The sequence below is a fragment of the Pan troglodytes genome, chromosome 12 (assembly GCF_028858775.2).
Source record: "Pan troglodytes isolate AG18354 chromosome 12, NHGRI_mPanTro3-v2.0_pri, whole genome shotgun sequence".
Lineage (NCBI taxonomy): Eukaryota > Metazoa > Chordata > Mammalia > Primates > Hominidae > Pan > Pan troglodytes.
Window position 1 is genome coordinate 81,974,595 of NC_072410.2, and position 24,376 is coordinate 81,998,970.

General features: G+C 34.1%; 2 long non-coding RNA genes across 3 annotated transcripts in view; one reads left to right on the top strand and one right to left on the bottom strand.

Annotated features, from left to right (window-relative positions):
• Positions 1-24,376, top strand: part of LOC107973442 (uncharacterized) — a 1,262,479-nt gene that overhangs the window by 1,188,636 nt on the left and 49,467 nt on the right. For both annotated transcript variants that reach the window (XR_010149143.1, XR_010149144.1), the window contains exon 7: positions 16,947-16,994. This is a non-coding gene — a long non-coding RNA (uncharacterized LOC107973442). The remainder of the gene's footprint in view (positions 1-16,946; positions 16,995-24,376) is intronic.
• Positions 604-24,220, bottom strand: LOC107973438 (uncharacterized). Its single transcript, XR_008546226.2, has 3 exons — positions 24,049-24,220; positions 16,389-16,452; positions 604-3,844 (listed from the first exon to the last, which is right to left on the bottom strand). It is a non-coding gene; the product is annotated as an uncharacterized LOC107973438 (long non-coding RNA).

Here is a 24,376-nt window from a genome sequence, read left to right on the forward strand (position 1 = left end):
AAGCTTTATTTGAATAAATTAATGAATTATAACACCATGAGAAACTGATTTTCCATAGTTTTGATAATAACTTCTCTGGACCTTTGCATAAATCTCTGGATTTGCATGCAACCAAATGTCTAATACTGAAAGACAGAAAGACCTGATTCTGTATCCTGTCTTTTAACAAAGCTTGAGAAAATTACCATAACCTCTCCAAGTGATGGTTTTCTCACCTGTTAATCAGAAGAAAGAATTCCTATCTGGTCTTTAGCCATGCTTTTCAGGTAATGTATATAATGTGCTCGACCCATAGCAGCAGTTTGCTGGCCTCTTGCAATACTGATAACTCAGTAATATATGTTTTCCCCTAAGAAACTATGTGAACAACATAGATGTTGGTAAAAGTATACTCTAAAAACCGTAAGAATTAGGATACCAATACTAGGTGAGGTACTGAGGAAAATTAGTAAAGCTAATACTTTAATAAGTTCCTATGGAAATTTATCTTTAATTATTATCTAGCTGACTATAACATTTGTGTATTGGTTTCAATTCTTCTTTTCTCTTTTGGTTAAATCTTCTGAATCTTGACCGAAGAACAAAGCTGAGACATCACACAAATGGACTGCAAAATATATTATGAAGCTATAGTAATCAAAACATTATGGTACTGGCATAAAAACAGACAGACACATTGACCAGTGGAATAGGATGGATAGCCTGGAAATAAACCCAGACATCAGAGTCAAATGATTTTTGACAAAGGTGCCAATAATATACAATGCACAGTGTCTTTAAAAATGGTGTTGGGAAAACCAGATATACATGTACAGAAGGAAAATGGATTAAATATTTAAATGCAATTCCTGAATCTATACTACAGATACTAGAAGAAAGCACAGGGGGAAATCTCCATGGTATTGGTCTGGACAATAATTTCTTGTGTGTAATCCCAAAAGCAGCGGAAACAAAAGCATAAATAGACAAACATGATTCCATCAAACTAAAAAGCTTCTGCACAAAAGGACACAATTGTGTCAAGAGAAAATGCACAGATTAAGAAAAGTGTAAAAATTATACATCAGATAATGGGCTCTTTTACAAAATATACAAGAAACTCAAACTAATCCAAAACAATCCTATTAAAAACGGGCAAAGAACTCAAATAGACATTTCTTAAAAGGAGACATACAAATTGCCAATAGTTATATGAAAATGTTCAACATCTCTAATCATCAGAGAAAAGCAAATTAAAGTCACAAAGATATATCACCTCACACCTGTTAGTTTGGCAATTATCAAAAAGATGAAAGATGGCTAGTGTTGGTGAGGATGCTGAGAAATGGGCACAGTTATGCCCTCTTGGTGGTATTGTAATTTAGTGCAGCCATTTTGGGAAACAGCATGAATCTTTATTAAATAACAAAAAATAGAATTACCATGTGATCCAACAATTCCGCTACAAAATATATACCCAAAAGAATTCAAATCAGTATGTTGAAGTGATGTCGATACTCCCAAGTTCATTGCAGCACTATTCACAATAGCCAATTCATGGCAACAACCTGTGTCTATCAATAGATAAAAATCAATGGATTTTTTAAAAGTGGCAAGATATACATAATGGAATACTATTCAGCCTTAAAAGAAACAGGAAAATATGTCATTTGCACTTAACATTTATGTTAAGTGAAATAAGTCAAGCACAGAGAAACAAATACTGTATGATGTCACTTATAAGTGGAGTCTAAAAAAGTCAAACTCTTGGAAATAGAAAATAGAATTGTGGTTACCAGAGATTGTGGGGTAGGTAAGTGGATGGGGAAGGGGGAAATGGTCAATTGGTATAAAGTTTCAGTTAGAAGGAATAAATTCTGGTGTTTCATTGCACAGCATATTGACAATGTATACACAACAATACATCAAAACATCACATATTGTCTCATAAAATTATTCAATTATTATTTGCCAATTAGAAATGAAACATAACTTAAAAATTCTCCTAAGGACAGTAATGATTATGTGCTATGAACCAAGGAAGAGAATTAACTCCATTTTCTGCACTTGGCATCCAGTATAAAAGGGAAAATAAATCCACTTGAATGTCTCCCTGGCATCTCAAAGAGAAATTTCATTTTAATTAGACTCCTTATCTTTCCACCCTTCATTTCTACTTAAGTTAATGTCTATACATGTTTTTCAAACTTTGCTGATGGTTTCTCACTGTAAGAAACACATATAAACATTACATGTACGTATGTACAACTGAACCAAACGTTTGTCAAAACACCTTGTCCCTTAGTATTTGTGATTTATTTTTCCTATTTTCTAGTCTTTTTCATTTTAAAATACTGGTTGTGACCCATTGAATTGGTTTCCTATCCCATGGATGGGTAGCAACCTGAAATCTGAAACTCTCTGGGCTGCACTCTAAATAGCAGTCAACTTAGACAGGCTGCCTCAGGGGATCTTCAGGTGCTGCATGCAGCTGCCCTGAAATCCTCATTTCTGCCTCTGTAATATTTCCTAAATGCAGCCTACTATCCAGCCCTCATCTCTCCTCTGGAAGATTTCAATAATGGATAATAATTATAAAAGCAGACAGTGTTTTTTTAAAGCTCCCTTAGTTTTTGTCTGCTAACAGCTAGTAAAACTTTTAGCTGGATTATTGATATTTTAAAATAGCTGAACTAACAAAATTACTTAACTTTAAGAGTTGTTTAAGATAAGCAAATGTTAATTTTGAATGCTTTTGCACTGTCTCTAATTTTCTACTTAATTCAAATTAAATTTTAACTCTCTCTGAAGAAGATAACATATTCTTAGCTTACTTCAAATCCCATTATTGTGTGTTGCCCAATGTGATGAATTTTGTATGTGATGAAGTGGGGGTTCTTTGCACCACAGTGCCATGTCTTACTTGTCCACTGATTGCTCTCAACTCTAGAGGTCAGGATTCAGAATTACTCTAGAGTATCTCGATCATTAGGTAGCGTGGTATATGCAAAGGAAATTGGCCTGCACGTTCAAAGACTGGGCTCTGTTTTTGCCAGGTTAGTGCTTTTCTCTAGGTGGTAATTCTTCCTCGGCCAGGGAGGAAGCTGGGCTAAATGTCTGCAAGGTACCTTAGGTCAATTTAATACCTACTTTAATTTAAAAACTGAACTCTCCCTTTCTTTAAAGCCTGCCATGTTTTTAAGAAAGTGTTATGAAAATATTTTATCTTATTGAGAGACACTTTATTATTTCATAGCTAATTCCAAACACCTAAATGTGGGGAATTTTATTTTAGATAGTTACAGGAGTTTGCTTGTGTACCTCATTCGGCTGATCTAATGAGTATCCTGGGAGACTCCGCAATAAAGGTTAATGTGCAAACTCAGATAATTTATAAGCATTCCACATGTTAAACAAAATTCTGGCCAGATCACATTTGCATCAGATGGCCTCTAATTAACAACGTTTCTTTCTCCTGTTCACAAGTAGTTAGATCAATCAATTTCTCACAAGGTAACTGTATTTATTCTAATACCAAAAAAGCCATTACTTTGTTGAAACACACAAATGTGCTGTGGCTAGATTTTTGAAATTATATCCTAAGTTACATATGTAGTCTATTAAGTTTATGAAATCAAAGTCTTATAAATACCAATCAATAATTTTATCTCGACAAATGTATATAACAGCTTCTTATTTTAAGATTTCTAACCCAGAGAGGATTTCTTGTGTGGCACATAATCACTAGTTAATGATTTGACTCTGATTCCTGATGATCTCTGAACTATAACTTCCAGCTCCATCGTGTTCTGTTTCAATCTCGAGCCACTGTCTTGGTCCAACCACTCACTTGGTAAGAGAGTGCCTTTTCAGTTGGTCATGAGAGAAATGGATAAAGGGATAAAGATAAATGAAAACAAACTTATTATCTAGAAACAAATCTCTGCATATATTAAGCTCTAAGGTTCTGACATAAAATAGTAATTAAAATTATAGTTGAGTAGTTGCCAGTTAAACATACATGTATCTAAATTATATGTATATATAACATTAAAAGTGATTATTTTCCTATCAACATTTAACTTTTATTACTAATATAAATTTATCGACTACGAATATTACTGATATACTTTCTGACACAATAATTATTTGTTCTCATCAATAAGTTGGTAGCCTAATCTCATACATAGGAATTAACGTTCTGTGTCACCAGTGTTTACCATATCACATGGAGGTTCTTCAGACATTTACTAAATGTATAGACATACATTAAGATGTTTTCAAACAGTGCTATGGGAACTCAGTGTTCCATTGAGGTGTTAGTCCTAATTGTTAACATAATAATCAAAATGTTTAAAACCCACTATCCTACATGTTTTGTATCTTTGTTTCCATCAACTAGTAAGCTGCACGCTTCTCTTTTTCCTGTATTTTCATTTCCATATTCTCATTCACTAGTTAACCTACCCATGGAATCCTGATTTTTCTCAATTTTCCTCTTTCTCCAACAGTCACACTGGTTGCTCTCAGGTACCTTTGGCCATCTTTGGTAACTCATATTCTTACACTTACACACATACTCCTACACATATTTGTGAGTCTCCATTCTCTTGCATAATGCTGCCAGGTAGCATTCTCCTTTTTTGATATTTGTGTTGCAGGTTGCAACTGAGGCCAGTATTGTATGAGCAGTAAAATGAATTTACAAAGACAGTTGTAGGTAAAGAAAGGCAGATTCATTAGAGACAGTATGAAAATACATTGCAAGGAAGCAATGGGCAAGTCAGCAAGAGAGGAGCTGACTGCAAGGACACAAAGGCTTGCTGGAGATTTTATAGGATGGTGCTTCTGCTTTGTGCTAAAGAGGGCTCTGTGCAGTACTGATAACACCAAGGTTGCAGTGAGCTAACTTGCATTTTTCCATCAGCTGAGGGTCTGGTGATAACTGGGCACAAGAGGACTATGTGTTCTGGACTATGTAGAAAGGCAGACTTAAAACTTATCTGCTTTCTCATTTTGCTTTCCCTTTGTCCCACCAGCCCAACTACTTCTCCGTAATTTAGGACTTCACAATTTGTATTAGTCACTGAGACCTGCACTACATATATTAAAGCAGCTAATAATAATCAGTGGTGTCAGCAAGATCAATGAAGGGCAATTATGAATAAGACAAGAGAAAAGTAGCAGTGAGAAAAAATTACAACTAGAATGTTGATTGACTAGTCCCTTTCATCCCTTGTACTTACTTTGACATGAAGATGCTTTCTCTGCTGAAATCTGCTCTATATCCATCTATGCACAGTGCCCCTATTTACATTAGCTCTTACATATTCCCTAAAAGACTTAAAGATTAAGAGAGTTTGGCTGCCTTTACAATTCTTACTTTGTTGCAATATCACTTAATTTTGTAGCATTTAAACTGCATTGAGTTACAGCAATAATAAAGTCTCCAACCATCCTATTCAGTCTGTGCTTTAAATGAGGTTAAATTTCTACTAGACCATCTTTGATATATTACACCCATGTATAAAATGAGGAGTTTGTATTTTAAAATGTAATTCTGTTGGGAAATATTAAGACCCAATTTTTTCAAAAACATTGTCAACTGCACGTAAGTTTTATACTTTAAAGAGTGGAGAAATTAAAAGGTCATAATTATTGATAATATAAGTAAGGACAAATCACATATTGCATATAGCAGATACTCCTAATCATTGGTGAAACATTATCACACATATTTAAATCACATTACACTTGAAAACCCAAATTATTTTGTAAACATATCAGGGAACCCAAAAGGTCAAGGGTTGTTTTTGCCTTATAACTATTATAATTAAAGGACTGAGAGGAATGATATATGTCATGTGATCTGGATGACACACAATCTCATCTTGACATCTTCAAAAGGACCACTAACCAAAAGAATATCCCTGTTACAGAACATTCATTAATACAAGTATATCATCTTTACACAAAACCTATGAGAACATTCATACTTACTCACTTATAAAATATCACTCTTTCACTACTAGGCCCCCACAGGCCCTTGGAAATTCAGTGGAAATCTGAGTTTCTTACATTTTGTTTCTCTTCTACAGCAAATTTTTATTTTATAAAATCCTTTTCATTTTAAAGCCTGTTTTTATTTTACATTCTAAATACAATCAGATATGTGGGTGAAAAGAGATAAACGTGTTGATGGGAACCTTAGTGATAAAGATAGAAATGGCATTTTACATTTTTTGTTTGAAAACAGAATAACAAAGATTGTAAAACCTGTCAAGAAAGAAATGTAGAATGAAGCATGTTGGGTAAATAAGTTTGTATACATGATGACAAAATTAATAACTGGAAATTTGAAAACAGTTATTTTGTTGATTCTTCCACATTGTGGCAGTAACAGGCTTGATATCCCCTTCTCTTTAAATAGATAATCCTTTTCTTGATTCCCCTAGAGAAATCAATATTAGGATAATACATTGAAATACAGGTGTATATTTCAGTGATGAGATATGCTTGCAAAAATAATTGGTATTTATTATTAGTTATATATAAAATCTTAGTTCACTAGTATCCATTTCCTTGATTTAATGAAAAATATTTTGCTGTGGGCATTGTCTTCACAAAGGGACATGGTCTTGTCCATGGCCTAAGATTTTATCTGCCAAAGTTTGCATGTTGAGACTTCCTCATATGTTAGCCACATAGTAGGATACAGACTGTTTCTGGTATTTTCATCACCTTTTCCTTGTAGATTACCCCCCAAAATCAGCAACTTCAACCATCCAGATCACGCACCTTCTGAAAAGAACCAAAGTTGCCCTAAAGTACAATTAATAAAGACATCTGGATTAGTATTTCCTTCTAGAGAGCTAAAATATTCCCATAGTACTTTTCCTGAATATTCCATGTGATATATATTTAGAATTTGCTCTTTGTGATGAAGAGATTTTTATGTTCCAAAATCAACTTTTCTCCAAGGTAGTTTGCTATTGTCCAATATAAACTTTTAAACACACACACACACACACACGCACACACACAGACACCAATATCCATACTTAAAATATTGTTTAAAGTTTCTGTTACCTTTGCAAAGCAGATTTGGGATTATTTTTACCAGCTATTTCCAACCACCTATTAGAGTACCTAATATGGTTTGGCTGTGTCCCCAACCAAATCTCACCTTGAAGTGTAATAATCCCCACATGTCAAGAGCCGGGCCAGGTAGAGATAAGTGAGTTATGGGGGCAGTTTCCCCATACTGTTCTCGTGGTAGTGAATAAGTCTTACGTGATCTGATGCGTTATAAATTAAAGTTCCCCTGCACAAGCTCTCTTGTAAGACATCCCTTGCTCTTCCACCATAATTGTGAGGCCATCCCTGCCATGTGGGACTGTGAATCAATTAGACCTCTTTCCTTTATAAATTACCTACCCTTGGGTATGTCTTTATTAGCAGCGAGAGAACAGACCGATGCAGTGCCCATGTTAAATTTTCAGGTAAGAAATTTGCAACTGTGGGAAGGTTTCCCAGAATGGTAAATTAGACACCTAACCAGATCACTATTTCCTAACATGGTTACCTTTGGCTATATTTCCCTCAGAAAGGAATCTGTTGAGACCATTTGAGGACATTAAAAGAAGAGATTAAATTTTAGCCAGACACAAGTTTTCTCCAGGAGACATCAAGTTTTATATAGTCCCTTACTGATCATTTATGACAGTTTCCTCCATGATTTAATATCTCCATTCCATGAGACATGGCCTGGTTGCTGAAACCAAAACTACCTTCAATTATCAATTTGTTAGGCCTAGAAACTCCATATGTATATAAACACATGCCCACACACATATGTATACATGTGCATATGTATGCATCTATTTCTGGAGTTGTAACATGCTTTCTATATATGTAGTTAGTATATCAGTGATGATGAGATTTAATTTCTGGTTTATCTGAGACTTCGTAATAACCAGTAATATTTTACTGACATTCAATTATGCCTTAAAGTGAACTCAGTAGAACTAGTATTTCGGTGAGTAAGTCATAGAATCGGGCCCACTTTGAATCTTTACCGCTGACTAGCAGTATTGTAGAGTTAAGAATTTAAGTTACCACTTCAATATGGAGAGAAAATAGATCTGCTTCACTTCTGTACCTCATTGACATATAGTAATGAATTAAATTTTAACTTTTTCTCTAATTATATCTTATCCTTTCATTTTTAAGTTTCTTTTGATTTCCAACAATTCCTATTCTGAAAGTATATTGACAGTTTAAATTTCCAGGTCCTATTAAGGCTGTTTTACCCACGCTTTTCCTTTTTAAGATGACATCTTGCAATAAGATGGCATGGATGTCACCATGAGATTGGGGATGGTGGTTATCTTTGTCTCATGCTGGTCCTCGGGTGGCTCTCCACTGGCTGTGGAGGCTGGTATACCCTAAGATGAGGATAGTCTGTTCATATCCACAAGCATCCTACTAGTATGCATTAATGAGTTCTGTCCTCCTGGCGTAGCCACAATCCTATAGCTTCCCCTCGATGACTTATTCTCACTGAGGCCCAAGGAACTTTTCCTGAATCATGACTGCAGGATAAATGAACCTTCTCAGTAGCCCTTAATATTCAAGATCCTTTGCTCCCACAGTGATAGCTACTAGATGTTCAGCTACTTTTTTATACTCTCTTCTAGAAAATGTAGGAATCTGTGGGTTCCTGTAAGGGTATATGGCTACAGTACAGCTTAGGAATGCCTTCCCGTGTTCATTTATTCTTTCTCTGCTCTTCTCTGTCATCTCCGTATTGGCACATGACAGTGTGCACGACAATTTCTTCCCAGGTGGCCAAATGGTGGACAAGGATAAACTATCCTTGATTTCAGCTTTCTCTCTAAACCTATTCAATAAGCTTTCCTACTCTAAGAACACAGTTTGGAAAGAAGCATTTCAGATACAGAGTCCCATATCTCTGATTTCTTTCATCTTATGTGCTTTGATGGACAGAAAGTGCAAGCTTCACATTTTCTCTTCCTGTCTAGTGTAATATTTACTTCTTTCTAAAGTTTCTTAAAGTATATAATGTCTTATGGGGCAATGAAAGAAACTAGATCTCTTGGGTTAAATTTCCAAGGAACCAGGATCTGATGTGGAAATATGTATGGAAGAGAGTTACTCGGGAGTCCTCTCAGGGAGAAAATTCAACATCTACTACTAACAACAAAAAAAGGAAAGAAGGACATCAAAATAGTAAGAGAAGGAAACTTCCTCAAACTCAAAAAATGCCATCCATAAAACTCAAAAATAAGAAGAGAAGGAAATCAAAATGAGAAGCAAACTTCCTTAAACTATAAAAGGGCATCCATAAAAACATATATCTGGCATCATGCTTAATTTGGAAATAGTATGTTCCTCTGAGGTGATGAACAAGTCAGGATATCAACTATCACCAGTTCTAGTGCACAGTGTGCTGCAGATTTAAATTTTTAGGGTAAAACTAAATAAGTAAAATAAAATAAAATGCATCCAGATTAAAAAACAGAAGAAATAAAATGCAGATCCATGTTCCATGTACAGGAAGCACAAGATTTCAATATTGACCCTTACCTCACACCACATTCTATAATTAATTTGCAATGGATCATATAGTACCTGTAAAACATTAAAAATTTTCTAGAAGGAAATATTTGCAGCCTTGTATAGGCAAAGATTTCTAAGGGCACCTAAGAACAAAACATAAAAGAAACTTCGATAAAATGATTATTATCAAAATTAAAATTTTTTCTCCTATAAAGATCATATTAACAAGTCTGCAATAGAATGGGAAAACTATTATATATATAAAAATATATAAAGAGTTATATCCAGAACATATAAAGAACTCTTACAACTCAATAATAAAAAGTCTAGTAACTCAAGAACGTTACTATGTCTCACTAGGTCAAGCTCCTCATGACCACAGATTTAAGGAAACTTATAGTTGCTTAAATGTTTATAAGTAAATGTGTTATAGTAATCATTCCACTAATTCCATCTCTTTGCATAAAATTCACAGTTTACAAACCAAATAAAGTAAATTAAAGTTAGTTTTGCAATAACTGAATTATAGAGGATTAAGAATTGTCATTTTTCATTTGGAAGGGAAACTTCAGAATTTAATTTTTTTTTTACATGTCATATATGTGTGCTAGAACAAAAGGAGATCTGGGAGGTGGGAGGTTCTTACTATTTCCATGACTGTGCGTAGGTTAAAATTTAAACTTTTTAATTAAGGCCATGTCTCCTAATGGGCCAGAATTCTACAAGTGTAACAGTTTAAGGGATTTTGAGACAATTTTGCTGAATCCCAAGTAAGTACTGGCTCCATGAGTTTTCCTTCCTGCTCCTGCCATCCTCGACACTACAGGTTTACCCACTCCCCCTTTTTAGGGGAAATACTAATGTACTAAGCCATTGGTAATTTCAGTGAAATAATACCTTTTTCACAACATATAATTTGGTTAGGCTGATTGAAGTCTTGAAACGCACTGAGTGGCATATGTGCTAAAAGACCAGGGGATGATATGTAGATTGTGATCTCTAGGCAGCTTGCCTTGAATAGCAATGAAAGGAACAGTAATGAGATTCCACGGGTACATTGTTCTGGATCTTGTCTTTTAATGATAGGCCACATTGGTTCTTCTTACCACTTAGCTTAGCCAATGCTAATCCAGTTTGTGGAGACAGTGGGGACAGAACATTTCAGATCTTCATATGGGCTCTATTCTCTTATTTGTAACATTCTGGGTGGGGGAATATAACATGTAACCACTGGAGGACAGCAGAGAGCCAGGAGCAGATGCAGTGGTGCCTTGCATGGACACATTTGGAGTAGCAGTTGATGCAGTAGTCTGTAGCCAGTTATCACACCCCTGAACCAGGCTCCAACTTAATTGGAGAAAAGAAAAATACTTAAGTGCTATCCATAAAAGAGATTTAGAATGTAGTCCTCTAGCGTATCACGATATTGGTATAAAATTTTGGAAACTAAATGGAACAAGTAATACATAGAAATGGAAATAGTAAATGCTTCAGAATCAAAGAAGTATTAATCTATTTAACACGTGTGTGTGTGTGTGTGTCTGTGTGTGTGTCTGTGAGATTTTAAACACCACTGCATTCAGACTAGCCAACAAACATTTCTTGAGTGGCTGCTATAAACCATGTACTCAGCTGGAATTTGTAAATAAGAAGATATAATGAAGTTCAGAAAAAGTTTTGAATGGAGAACTGCCATTATAAAAGGAATGTTTAAGGCAAATTCTCAAGGATGTAGAGACATGGCCTATAAATAACTTTAGCCCTAATTTAGACAAGAGTAGTAGAATGTGAAGATGTTATCACAATGCCAGTATTTAACAGAAAATAGGAGAGGTAAAGATAGACAATGAGAACTAATTGGAAAGGATTAAATGAATTGGAAGTTAAAGTATCAGAAGCATATCAAAATCAATACTATAAAATGCATCTAAGACATAAGGAGAGTGAGGCTAGAAAAACAAACAAACTAAAATTTTAAAATTCTGGACTTATTTCTAATGTTATTGGAATAATTAAATATTATTCCAGAAAAATTGAATCAGTAAATTCGAGAGGGCAAAACAAGGGTATATCACTTTTTAAACTAAGAGTGGGAGGAAAGGGAATAAAAGTAAAAGCTGACAACTACTGTTTCACAAGTTTGAAATTGAAAGAAGAGAAATAAGATTGCAAAGGGGGTAACATTTTTAGAAGAGAAAGAGAAAATGTATGAAACTTAGATCCAATCATTGATATGTGTTAAATACTTCAAAAAGTAAATTTTAATTTGTTTTAGAAATAGCAATAGCTAAAACTAAAACCAAAACAGAAACACAAATCATTTTCTGTTTGAAGCCATAAACAACACATTGGAAACTTGTGATAAAAAATCATCCATATAGATTCATATTATAATGAAGATCTTCTAGTACTTTCAATATCTCACTGGACAGAATCCAAAATGAGCCTACATTAAACGGAGTTTTGGGCTGTTACGGTTTACAGTAACAAGAAGAATTTCACTTCCTAATTGTGTTTGGTGAGTTGGATGTAGCCCAAGTAAGAAATGTGTTGGTAGAGTGCCTGTGTTCATTTCATTAGGCTGCTAGGAGATGTTATAAAAATGACATATTACATTTATATACAAGTGTTTTTTCCACAGAGCTCTAAGCACTGTATCTTTCTCTGAAAGTTCTGCATGCTTATTAACAACTACAATACTCTTGAGGGGAGAAGGTTATAGATATTATTTCTCTTTTTTGCTGGCAAGGGTACAAAGAAGCAATGTAATGTGTTCACAGAGACAGAGACAAAGACACAGCAAGACAGTACTTGATTAGCTTAACCTGTATTTATGAGACATAATTAGCGTGCCTAGTATCTGCAGGAAATGTGGCAACTAGATTGAAGAACTACCACATCCACCAATGTGAGCAAGCTATGGGAAGAAAAGATTATATGCTCACAACTTCTGTAATACAAAACTTTATCAAAGGAAAAATCTTATGAGATCTATGCTGACCAAATAGAGTAAAAAACTGGAGTATTTAAGCAAGCATCATGATATACCAATTTCTATACACACACACGCATACATTATGTATATATATAAAGTTCTGGGACACATGTGCGGAACGTGCAGGTTTGTTACATTGGTATACATGTGCCATGGTGGTTTGCTGCACCTATCAACTAGTCATCTACATTAGGTATTTCTCCTAATGCTATCCCTCCTCTAGACCTCCATCCCCCAACAGGCATCAGTGTGTGATGTTCCCCTCCCTGTGTCTGTGTGTTCTCATTGGTTCAACTCCCACCTATGAGAACATGCAGTGTTTGGTTTTCTGTTCCTGGATACACCAATCTCTATGCATATCTTTTCCGGACTTTGTAACTAGACAACATATAATGAAAGTCTAAGGAAGGGTTTGAAAAGGAAACTGGCATGAAAAGAAATAATTGAAGCAAATTCTCATGGATGTAAAGAAATAAACTGTTAATAATTTTAGTTTTAATTTGGACATGGTAGAAGGGTAGGCCTTCTTTGGGTTTAGGTTAACTAGTTTCAGTTATCAAATATGTTTTTAAAATGTATGTGTTGATTTTTTTCCCAGGAGCACAAAGAAGGTAGAAAAAGGTCATAAAATGATTGAATGGATTTGGAAACTCTTATATTCCCATTGTCTACACGTTTAGTTATCAGGAAAAAAAAATGTGTACAAATTCTCGATTATATTATAGATTTGGGAAAGAAAATCAAATATGAAAAGTAACATTTTATGCTCTTGGCAAACCAACTAGGTATTTAGTGTTTATTGTTTCAAGGTAGCTTCAATAGCGAGAAAGTCTCAATGTCTTCATTCGCTGAAGTCCAGACATTCAGTAACTCCTTTGCCTAATCAAAATAAGTCAGGATTTATTTCAAGTAATATTTTTCATCAAGCTTTGATGTTCAAGAAAGGGATAGTCAACTTTAGAATAAAATCTACTTTATACTCAGTACTTAAATTTTGTATTACAATACTCAGTCTTTTCTTGGAAATTTCATTAACTTTTCTCGTAAAATCAACTTTCTATACTTTGATCATTCTGTGAGTATTATTCTAGATAAATCTATACCTATTTATTACAGTAACAGAGGCAATGATGATAAGATATGGAACCATCAAATTTTGAACAAAAGCAATGCTTGTGATGTAAAGAAGAGTCTTAAAAATCAAACAGTTAAATGAAACATGGTAACGTGCATGATAGGATATTACACAGCTATTTGGAAAATATGTCTCGCTACATTCTTTATGTAATGGAAGTGAATCTGATATAGTATTTAACAAAAAAGTAATATACATAATAGTGCCTACAATATGATCTAAATATTTATAGAAAAATGCACTAACAAGTTAACTTTTTAAACTGATTGGTGAACTTATTGGTGATTTTTATATCTTTGTTATAACGTGTGATGCATTTTCAAAAATTTCCTAATGAGCTTGTATTACTTTGTCAGGAAAATATGAAATAAAAGTTTCATATTTACATTAACAAAATAATCAAAGTGAGATATGCAAAAGAAAAATAATGCTGGCCTGGCATGCTGGCTCATGCCCAAAATGCCAGCACTCTGGGAGGCCAAGGCGGGTTGATCACTTTAGGTCAGGAGTTTGAGACAAGCCTGGCCAACATGCCAAAGCCCCATGTCTACTACAAGCACAAAAAATTAGCTGGGCATGGTGGTGCATACCTGTAATCCCAGTTACTCGGGAGGCTGAAGAATGGGGATCACTTGAGCCGAGATTGCACCACTGCAGTCCAGCATGGGTGACAGACTGAGAGAGGCAGGGAAGGAAGGAAGGAAGGAATGAAGGGAGGGAGGGAGTGGGGGAGGGAGGGAAGTAAGTAAGGAAAGAAAGGGAGGGAGGGGGAAGAAAGAGAGAGAAAGAAAGCGAGAGAAAGAAAGAAAGGAAAGAAAGAAAGAAAGAAAGAAAAGGAGAAAAGAAAAAAGAAAAGGAAAGGAAAGGAAAGAAAGAGGGAGGAAGGGAGGAAGGAAGGAAGAAGAAAGAACAAGAAAGAAAAAAGAGACAGAGAGAGGGAGGGAGGGAGGAAGGAAGGAAGGAAATAAATCTGTGTTTGAGAACTATGATCTTTTTATCACTAATACCTTGGGATAAAACAAAGAATCATTTTGTGTGTTTCAGTGTTTGATAGTGTTGTGCTTCCAGCTTTAATATAATTCAGTTATGGCTTCCTTAATAGTATCAAACTGTTTTCTAAGTCACTAAAAAAAAAAAAAAAACAAGTATTTAGTATAAAACGTTATTCAGGATCCAGACCTCCAATAAAACATTTTGAAGCATATATGGCAAATTATATCAGTTGTGGCTATTGAAAGAGTGAAGTTGACTGTCATAGTGGCCAAAATCATTGACTCAATAGGCTAATAGTACTATCAAGGTCTTCCAAAAAATTCTGCTGTTATAAGTCTCACTCTATTAATGTAGTTTATTTGCTTACTAAATGAATGTACAAATGGGTAAGCAAGATTTAATGCTGATTCTTTAGACCAAAAAAAAAAAAAAGAGTTCAATTATTTTTCTGGAAGCAAAGCACACACAACCAAACAAATACCAAAAGTAGTCATTCAATTCTATCTTTGCATTAAAAAGGAGCTTTTGAATTTTATGTAATTTGGAAAAAAAAAGTCATATGTTCAGAAGAGAAATCCTCTGTATTCTCTGTTAATGAGAGACATTTTAATCGAAATGTTTTTCATAAAGTTCATCTAAATTAATAATCACAATATATTAAAGTGTCCTTAAAGGTGGGAATTACATAGTTTTTAATATTTGATATTAAGTAGTGATAACAGGCACTCTTACCTATGAAATCATTACTGTGAATAAGAAACTACCAAGGGCTACGTGGCTTAATTGATATTTAGATACTCATCTACTTTTAAACGTTTTATAAAATTTCAAAATTTAAAATGTTTCAAAGTTCATCTTTTTGACCAAAAAGTTAAATTATAGAATTTCATTTTGTGTAGAGATTAGGAAATATGCTATTTAGTCATCAGAAGGATACCATCGGTATGAAATACTTTCTAGTGTTAAGTACTATTTGTTATTAAATATACATTTTCAAAGACACATGTTGATTTATTCTCAGGTGCTCAGACAAGAAGGTAGAAAAAGATAATTTTTAAAATTTGAATGGATTTGGCAACTCCTATTTTTCCCATCAGTCTAAATGCTTACTTATCTTATTCATCCATAAACTGTCTTCATTCAGAAATCCCATGTTAAATATTGTGTTAAGTTCTCAAAATAGCTTCTCCCTGATTCTTCAGGATAAAAGGTATATTGCAGATGTCATCTCCATGGCAGATTTCCTGTCTATTAAACCCATCAAATGAAATCCAAGCAGTGATCACAGCCCTTTGCTCTGGCATAATCTTAAACTCTCCTTTGCAGGTGAAATGGTGGCCTGGAATGCAGTGAAACTGGGTAATAAGCATTGCATGGTCTTTTAGAGGGATATTGAAAGCTGCTCCTTCTATTTTGTATATTGAACTAGTGTTTAGAATTACTCAAATCAGTCTAACTCCTTGTACTTCAGTGTAATGCATACATTTATATAAGCAGCAACACTGGAATTGTCAGAATAATGTTGTCTATTGATCGTCGTATTCAAAATGTTCTTCTCTAGGCTGAGAAGTCATTTCATTTTAATTACTATCAATTCAAATTACATCTTTCTTTTCTCCAAGCAACTTTGCTACTTTTATGTTCAGCCTACTTTGGAAAATAATCACTGCCTTTCCTTCTGTAACCTAAGTAAAGTAAACTTACGATTTTTAAATGTGGAAAGAAATGGAGTAGTCAAGTCCAATGATATAATTGGAAGTTCATATCCCTGCAAATAGAAGCATAAAGTAAAATAAAACACTACCCTTTCTAGGCATATGATGAAATCTATTTACTGGAGATATATACACATACCATCTTTTCTTAAAATGTAAACTTATTTTATTCTTTCTTGCTCTTCAATATTTAATATTGGCCAGACTCTTCATTAATTCTTTGTTCATTCAACAGGTATTTACTAAATACCTACAAGGTGCCTGCAAGTGGTGTTACATGAATGAAAAAAAAATACATTTCCCTGCTCTGATAGAGGTTTAATCTTAGCATAGGGAAAAAGAAAAAATATATTAAACAATTACATTATATCATATGTTTGGAGGTGCTAAGTGCTTAGGGAACAAAACGGAATGGGGAAAACCTGGCTGGGGTGGGAATCACAGTTTTACATATGATGGTCAGGTACATGTTACAAAGGTGATAACTGAGTAAAGATTTGAAGGATGTGAGGGAATGACCCATGCAAACTTTTTTTTTTTTTTTCAGGGGAAACAGTCACCAAGTACAGGAAACAGCCAGTGCAAATATTCTGAGGTAGGCGCATTCCAGCATGATGAATAATTTTCAGCCTATGAACACTTTCTAAGGAGTTTTTCATTCAGGCCATTGGTCCAAATATTACTATTTGACAAAACTGAGAATAAAAGTAAGTCTCTCTCAAGTTCTCAAATCTCTCCAAGTTCCCAGGTATGAGGCTTAACGTGCCCTGCTTCAGAAATTTAGTTTTCACATTAGGAGGCCAAATTTATGAGCTAAGACCCTTCCTCAAAATTATGCTAAAATGTGAGTGTTGTATAATACTGCATTTGTCTTTTCTTAAATTGAGATATGCATAGAAGTAATCATGTTTAAAGTATCTGAGTCTTGCAATGTTTTTCTCAGTTTTTCAGGCTGTAGAATCCTCTGCATCTCAGATTAGCTTTTAGCAGTAAGATAGAAGCCTCAATCCTGTGTCTCTTCCTATGCAGTTTAATCCTAAACTAAAGATAAAGTCTTACAGACTTTAATGAATCTTACTGCAAGTCTAAATCATGTACAGAACCCTGGTTTTAGAGAGTATTAGAAATTTAGTTTATAGTTTTATTTTTCTAACTTCTGCTAACAATAAAAACTTCCTAAAAGTCAATAGGAATAAGTATTAGGCAAATTAGTCTCATTCATAGATCTGTCTAAAACAACAAAAAAAGAAAGCAGTTTGGTTCTGTGTCTTTTTTTTGTTTGTTTTGCAACAGTGCATTTCAGCAGGGTAAAATACATGAATAAAAGACATCAATTTTTTAGACTGTCTTTAAAGCTGCATGTGGCTAATGATTGAGATGTTGCCAATTCCTGGCCAATGGAATTTGTGAGAAAATGTTGGATATACTTTCAGAACAATTCGTTAAAAGGAATTGACCCAGATAGAAGGGCCACCTTGACCTTTTCTAAGTTTCTTCCTTTTACTGGTCCAAGTGTAAGTGGGATGACTGAGGCTCTAGACACCATCATGGGCCAGCAGGCGATCTTGCTGATGTATATGTGGCAGAGCAAAAATAACTGAGCCTAATCCTTGCCGACACCACCGACTCCTCATGCCAAACCATGAACTTCTTACTACTGGACTTCCTTATTTTAAAGAAATAGTTTCATTTTGTTTAGTCTATTTTAATTTGGTAATTTTTTTCTTTATGAGTTCTTATTCACTCCTTACTAGTACAATCATCTCATCCAATCTTTTAAAACATTCTTGAAATGATGGACATAGGTAAAAATATCTATTTTCACCACTCCAAATTAGAAGGCAATCGTGTGATTTTGAGTGAATTTTGTCAACTTTCTGAAAGGCTATCTTTCATTAGCTTGTGTCAGCTAGCCTTAGATACCTTAATTGGCTGAAACTACCCTCAACAGATTTCCCTATATTTCTGATTAGTTACCAGTGCTGATGTAAAATTTTCCCTTTAAAATGTCAATTATTTCAGTGAACTTCTAGTAGAACTGCTACCTTACACTGAATTTTCCAATGTGCTCATTCATATATGTATTCCCATGTATGCACATGGATGTATGTTCATGTGTGTATACATATATACACAAAAATAATGCATACTTATGATGTTTGTAATTGCATAAAAAATTTGTTGAGCATCTATTATATGCTAGATATAGGAAATTTAAAATGTCTTCAGAGATCATAAATAGGTTTTACTTGGATCAATGTGGCTAAAATGTAGAGTGAAGAGAAGGTTTTGAAAATACAATGACTGGGAAACTTATGCTAAATAGAGAAATTCAAAGTAGGTCTAATAGAATTTGATTCTAGAAAGATGACTACTCTTCTAAAATAAAACGAAAACAACAGACTGTTCTCTTTAAACTCAGAGCAATGAGAAAATCCTTTACATAATACAAAGTTCTTGTTCCAGTTCTTTGAGTAATCTCTCTGAGTCACATAAGTCAAAACAAACTAAATATTGGAATAGAGTGAATTCAAATAAATTAAAAATGGAACTTGAAACCAGTGGCTTCACTTTTTAATTTTTGTTACTTTCCTTTAACATCAAATAAGCAGTGAATTTTTATTCATACCATGAACAACATTACTTCCTAATGTGAATGGAATATAACACAAAACACAAATAATCTGACCTTAATTCTGTTACTGGTTAGCCTCAAGGAATGTTACGGTAATGTATTGTGTTCTGTCTGTACAAATCAATGAATTCCGAAGAATCAAAAAAGCAGATATTTGAAAACTATCTTTAACTGCATATTTTATGCTGATTTTAAGCAGCAGCATGCATCTCGTATATTCATATGCTGATTCATTACATAATGGAAAGGATACTGTATTTGGAATCAAAATCCTGGGTGAGAATTTTTGCTTTACCACTAATAATAAAACCTAAGGGAGTGATTGAACCAATTCAGCCTGTATTTCCTATCTGTAAGAGGGAAAAATAATGCCTTCCCTATGTTACTTTCACAGTTGTTGGGTAGATGTAACTTAGGGCCATGGAAGAGCCCTAACTCTAAATCAGAATATCTAAGTTCCATTCCTGACTCTATCACTGATGCCCTTCATAACCTTAATTACAACCCTTTTCTGATCTTTTCCTCATTTGGCTTACTTCTAAATGAAAGGCTAAGTCACATGTGTCTTATTGATAGTACTTTCTAGTTAGATTCTAAAGTAATTTCAAACTTACAGAAATAATGTGAATAGCAAAAATAATTCTCATACTTCATGCAGATTCACCATTTTTTAACATTTTGTCACAATTGTTTTATCATTCTTCCTTGCATATATATATACACACACATTGTGATATGTATATATGATTTACATAGAAATATATATTTGAGAACATTACATATATCATTTCCATTTATACTTCATTATGTATTTCCTAAGGTATAAAACTTACACTAACTTCACTGAAGTATTCAGGTTTTTAATATTTTAACTATAAGCAACACATGTGAATTATACTGTGAAACCTAAAGCACTACTAAAATTATAAATTGTTTTTCTTAAGAAACTAGCCCAAAAATATTTTATAAAAGAGCTAGCTATTTTTCAAATAAAAGTTTGAACCTACATTTTTATAGATTTGGAAACATTGTACCTGGAATATACCTAGAAGAAAATGTAATGATTTCCAATTCTAATTTGTACAGGTAATAGAAATATATGTACAATTTCTGGCAGTCTAAAAATAATTTATATTACTCATAGGGAAAATATTTCACGTATCACATCATTTGAGTCAGGTTTAATTAATCAAATATAATAGTACTTTAATCACATAGGTAGACTATTAAAATAAACAATGGTCAGTCCTGAGAATGTATTTTTTTCTACTCTAAAGGTTTAATGTTTTATGCATAGTCACTTTAGTACATCAAATGTGTAGAGTATATTTAATACAGCATTCTTTTCAATAGAATATTGTCAATTGCAAATCATGTTTAAATCAGCTAATGGAGAGATTTGTGCGTGCTACTCCTTCCCACACACCAGCCAGAAAACATGTAGCCATGTTTGAGATGACAGGAGAATGCTTATTTGAATTTAAATCATGTTTAAGGCAGAGCTACATTAAGCAATGGCTCCATAACTAATGAATTTCTTTGGAGAAATTGCTAAATATTATACCATCATACTCCAATTTTTTAAAAACATATCTAGCAAATTCATTTGAAAGAAAACAACAACTGAATTATCTCTTAGGACAGACCCACTCCAATGGAGAAAGAAAATACACCTACCACCTCTTCACTGCTTCCAGGATGCCAAATTTTGATGTCAACTATTGTTTTCTTTCTGTTACCATAGTGAATGATAGAATGGATTGCTAAAGTCCCTTGGAGAAAGGTTTCTTTCTTTTTAAAACAAACGTTATTTTTTTTTTCTGAAGAACAATGCTATGCGCACAATGTAGTACTTTGAAGTCTTTAGGATTTTGATCATTATAATTTCCTGAAGCATACATACAAAGCTCTTTATCAAATACTTTTTCAAAGCTCTCTGGTAATTATATACTAGCTGATTTTATATTTTATTTAAAAATGCATTTCACAAGTTTTATTCCAAACTACACAACCATGTCCGTTTTTGTTCATCCCTCAAGCTCCATCCCAATGCCCCGTCTTCCACAGAGTCACCTCTGTTTTGAAAAATAATGCTTGAACATTTATTTCAGCAACGACAAATCTTTATCTGCACCTCTAATACGGCTCCAAATGCTTTCTATATGATGGTATGTTAATTTGTGTGCAATCTTCATCTCTTCTTTCACAAAGGATTCTTGTCTTATTAATATTTGAATTATCCACAAGTTTTTAAAAAGTCTGAATTAATACTAAATTAAAAGTAACCCCTCTGAAATTTCAAAATATAAAAATCTTTTCATGCATTTTTAACTTATAAATATATCATGTTTTCTTCCACATTTTTCTGTCTCCTAAACAAAATTGTACAAGTTTAAATAACATATTAAGACACTCTTTAATGAAGTTTAAATAATATATTAAGACACTGTTTAACACAACTTTCCATTTCTGAGATTTTCCCCATTACAGTTTATGGTAAAATCATAAAGGATGTACAAAATGGGAATTTAATGAATGAATATTATTTTCAATCTTCCCAACTCAGATACCAATATATTTTATTAACAGTATATTAATACTTGCTATATCTCATTAAATTATACTTTTTATTTACGTAAACAGGGCCCAAAATAATTTACTTCTCAACTGCATAAATAAAGCCAAACTATTAGCGTGAATAAAATAAAGCATGGTGTATCTGGCATTATAAATGACAATGACCTGTTGAGTGATTTGATGCTGTGCTAAACTCTGGAGTCATGGAAATATTAAAGCTCATAGAAACAATGCAGTCAGAGTTCTGAAAGACCTTACAGTTGACTGGCGCTCAGATGTCTGATAAAATGCAGTAGAAATAGTACAAATTTATAAGCAAGAACACATATATTAGAAACAAAGGGTGTATTTTTTTTTTTTTTGAGACAGAGCCCTGCCCTGTCACCCAAGCTGGAGTGCTGTGGCGAGATTTTGGCTCGCTGCAACCTCCACCTTCCAGGTTCAAGCGATTCTCCTGCCTCAGCCTCCCGAGTAGCTGGGGTTACAGGTGCCCGCCACGGCGCCCAGCTAATTTTTGTGTTTTTAGTAGAGGCGGGGTTTCTTTCTTTCTTTCTTTCTTTCTTTTTTTTTTTTTTTTTTTTTTTTGTTGAGACGGAGTCTCGCTCTGTCGCCCAGGCTGGAGTGCAGGGGCGCGCGATCTCGGCTCACTGCAAGCTCAAGGCGGGATTTCACCATGTTGGCTAGGCTGGTCATGAACTTTTGACCTCAGGTGATCCACCTGCCTCAGCCTCCCTAAGTGCTGGGATTACAGATGTGAGCCACCGCGCCCGGTCTAAAGTGTTTGTTGTTGTTGTTGTTGTTGTTTTTGTTTTTTTTTTTTTAAGGGAGCCAGGTTTGTTTTCTGGAACACATATTCTGTATGCCTTCTATATTCTTTAGAAATATTCTTTACCCAGAAATTTTCTAGTTCAGCCTGAGTTTCTCAAGAATTGGAGAACATTTTTGAGTTTATAATTATTACCATTCCTGGTCAGAAAAAGAGAAATATATTTACTGTAATAACAGTCAAGATAATATATAACAACTTTCCTATAAGGTTTTCCAAGTTCCTTAATATGACATTGCCTGAAAAAAGTATAGTGCTAGCTAGGTGTGTGTTTAACATTTAGAATGCTGTGCACTCCAAATAGATATTAATCCACAGCAACTGCGGTGAAAATTTAATATGTTACCTTAATAGAAATTTGTCTCAAAGAAAAAAAAAATCTTATTTCAATTTATTAAATACCTCAACAGACCATTGTTTGGTAAACAGAATTGTGTATAAATAATCATCCATCAAATAGGAAAGCATAGTGTTGACAGAGAAAATGTACTTCATTTTAACCTGTCTGTAAGTTCTCTTTTCTTGAGAAATGAGAATTTCATTATAAGAATTATAGGAAAATATGGATTTCACTACCAGAATTTCACTGTAAGGTTGAATGACGAGCAAGTATTAATTATGTGTGTGTGTGTATACAAGAGAAAGAGTGAAAGACTGAGAAATGAATGAAGAGTGTCTTTTCTAATAAAACAGCAACATAAGCAATGTTAATATATTGGGCAATATGTGGGGCAGGAAGAGAGAGAGAGTGGAAGACTGTCTTGATAGGGTACAATGACATTAGTGACACTATCAGCTGTTGTAAGCTTGAATACGGTTCTGATAATGGAGATGCAAATTGTGCCAGTCCAGAAAAAGACCAAGATGGATATGTAACTTTTTACCAGCAAAGTGGAGAATCTGTCAGCTTCTGCACATCTGTGAAAAGATTTTCTGAGTCATCAACTATACTTTGTCATAAACTTGTTCATGTCAAGCAGAGAGATGAAAAGTTCAGGGGAGCTCTCATCTCTACCATGAAGTTCACCTCTTCCTTAATTTCACTGGCAAGCATTGTAACTCTAAAATCTTGTCCTTATAAATTATTTATAATTATATATGTAATTTAGAAAAATCCATAGATGGCAGCTTAATGCCTCTGAATAGCTTACCAAATGCAGAACTTCATTTTGTAGATATTCTTTCAGAATCTTTATGTAATAGAACTTTAAGTTTTATTTTAAAACAAACATGTATTTATGGCCTGATAGAATTCCCTATTTTCTATATAATAAAGAAGATACTAACAGAGGATTTGGTATTAGATAACAAGTAGACAACGTAACCTGAAAATGCTCATGGCAGAAACTTAGAGGAACTCCAATAGTCTCCCTTCCTCCATAGAACTAGAACTCTAATTTTAGAATGCTGGCTGCTTAAATGCTACAATTCTCAGGAAGCTTCCAGGAAGTGTAGCCATATACCTAACATCTGACATATAAAGTGAGAAAGAATAATATATGCAACTTTGAGGATGTATCTTTGAAAAGAAGGAAATGCCTTCTTTCTTCTCTACCTCCAATCTGCTCTGGAAAAATGAAAATGTTAAGTCCAATTCGGAAATTGTGTTACCGGTGGAGGGTCTTGACTGCAAATTGTCCAGGTTCTTGGCATTTTGAACAAAGAATTAGATAGAATGCACAGCAAAGCAATGAAAGAATGAAGCAATGAAAGCAAAGATTTATTGAAGATCAAAGTACACTCCACAGGGTGGGAGCTTGCAGAGCAGCTGTTCAACGACCCTGGTGACAGAATTTTCTGGGGTTTATATACCCTCAAGAGGTTTCCCATTGGTTCACTCGCGTGACCTGTGACTAGTCTGATTGGTTGAAGAGGAGGCCCACGACCAATCTGATTGGTTGCAGGAGGGGACCAATCAGAGGTACTTTCATTTTCCAAC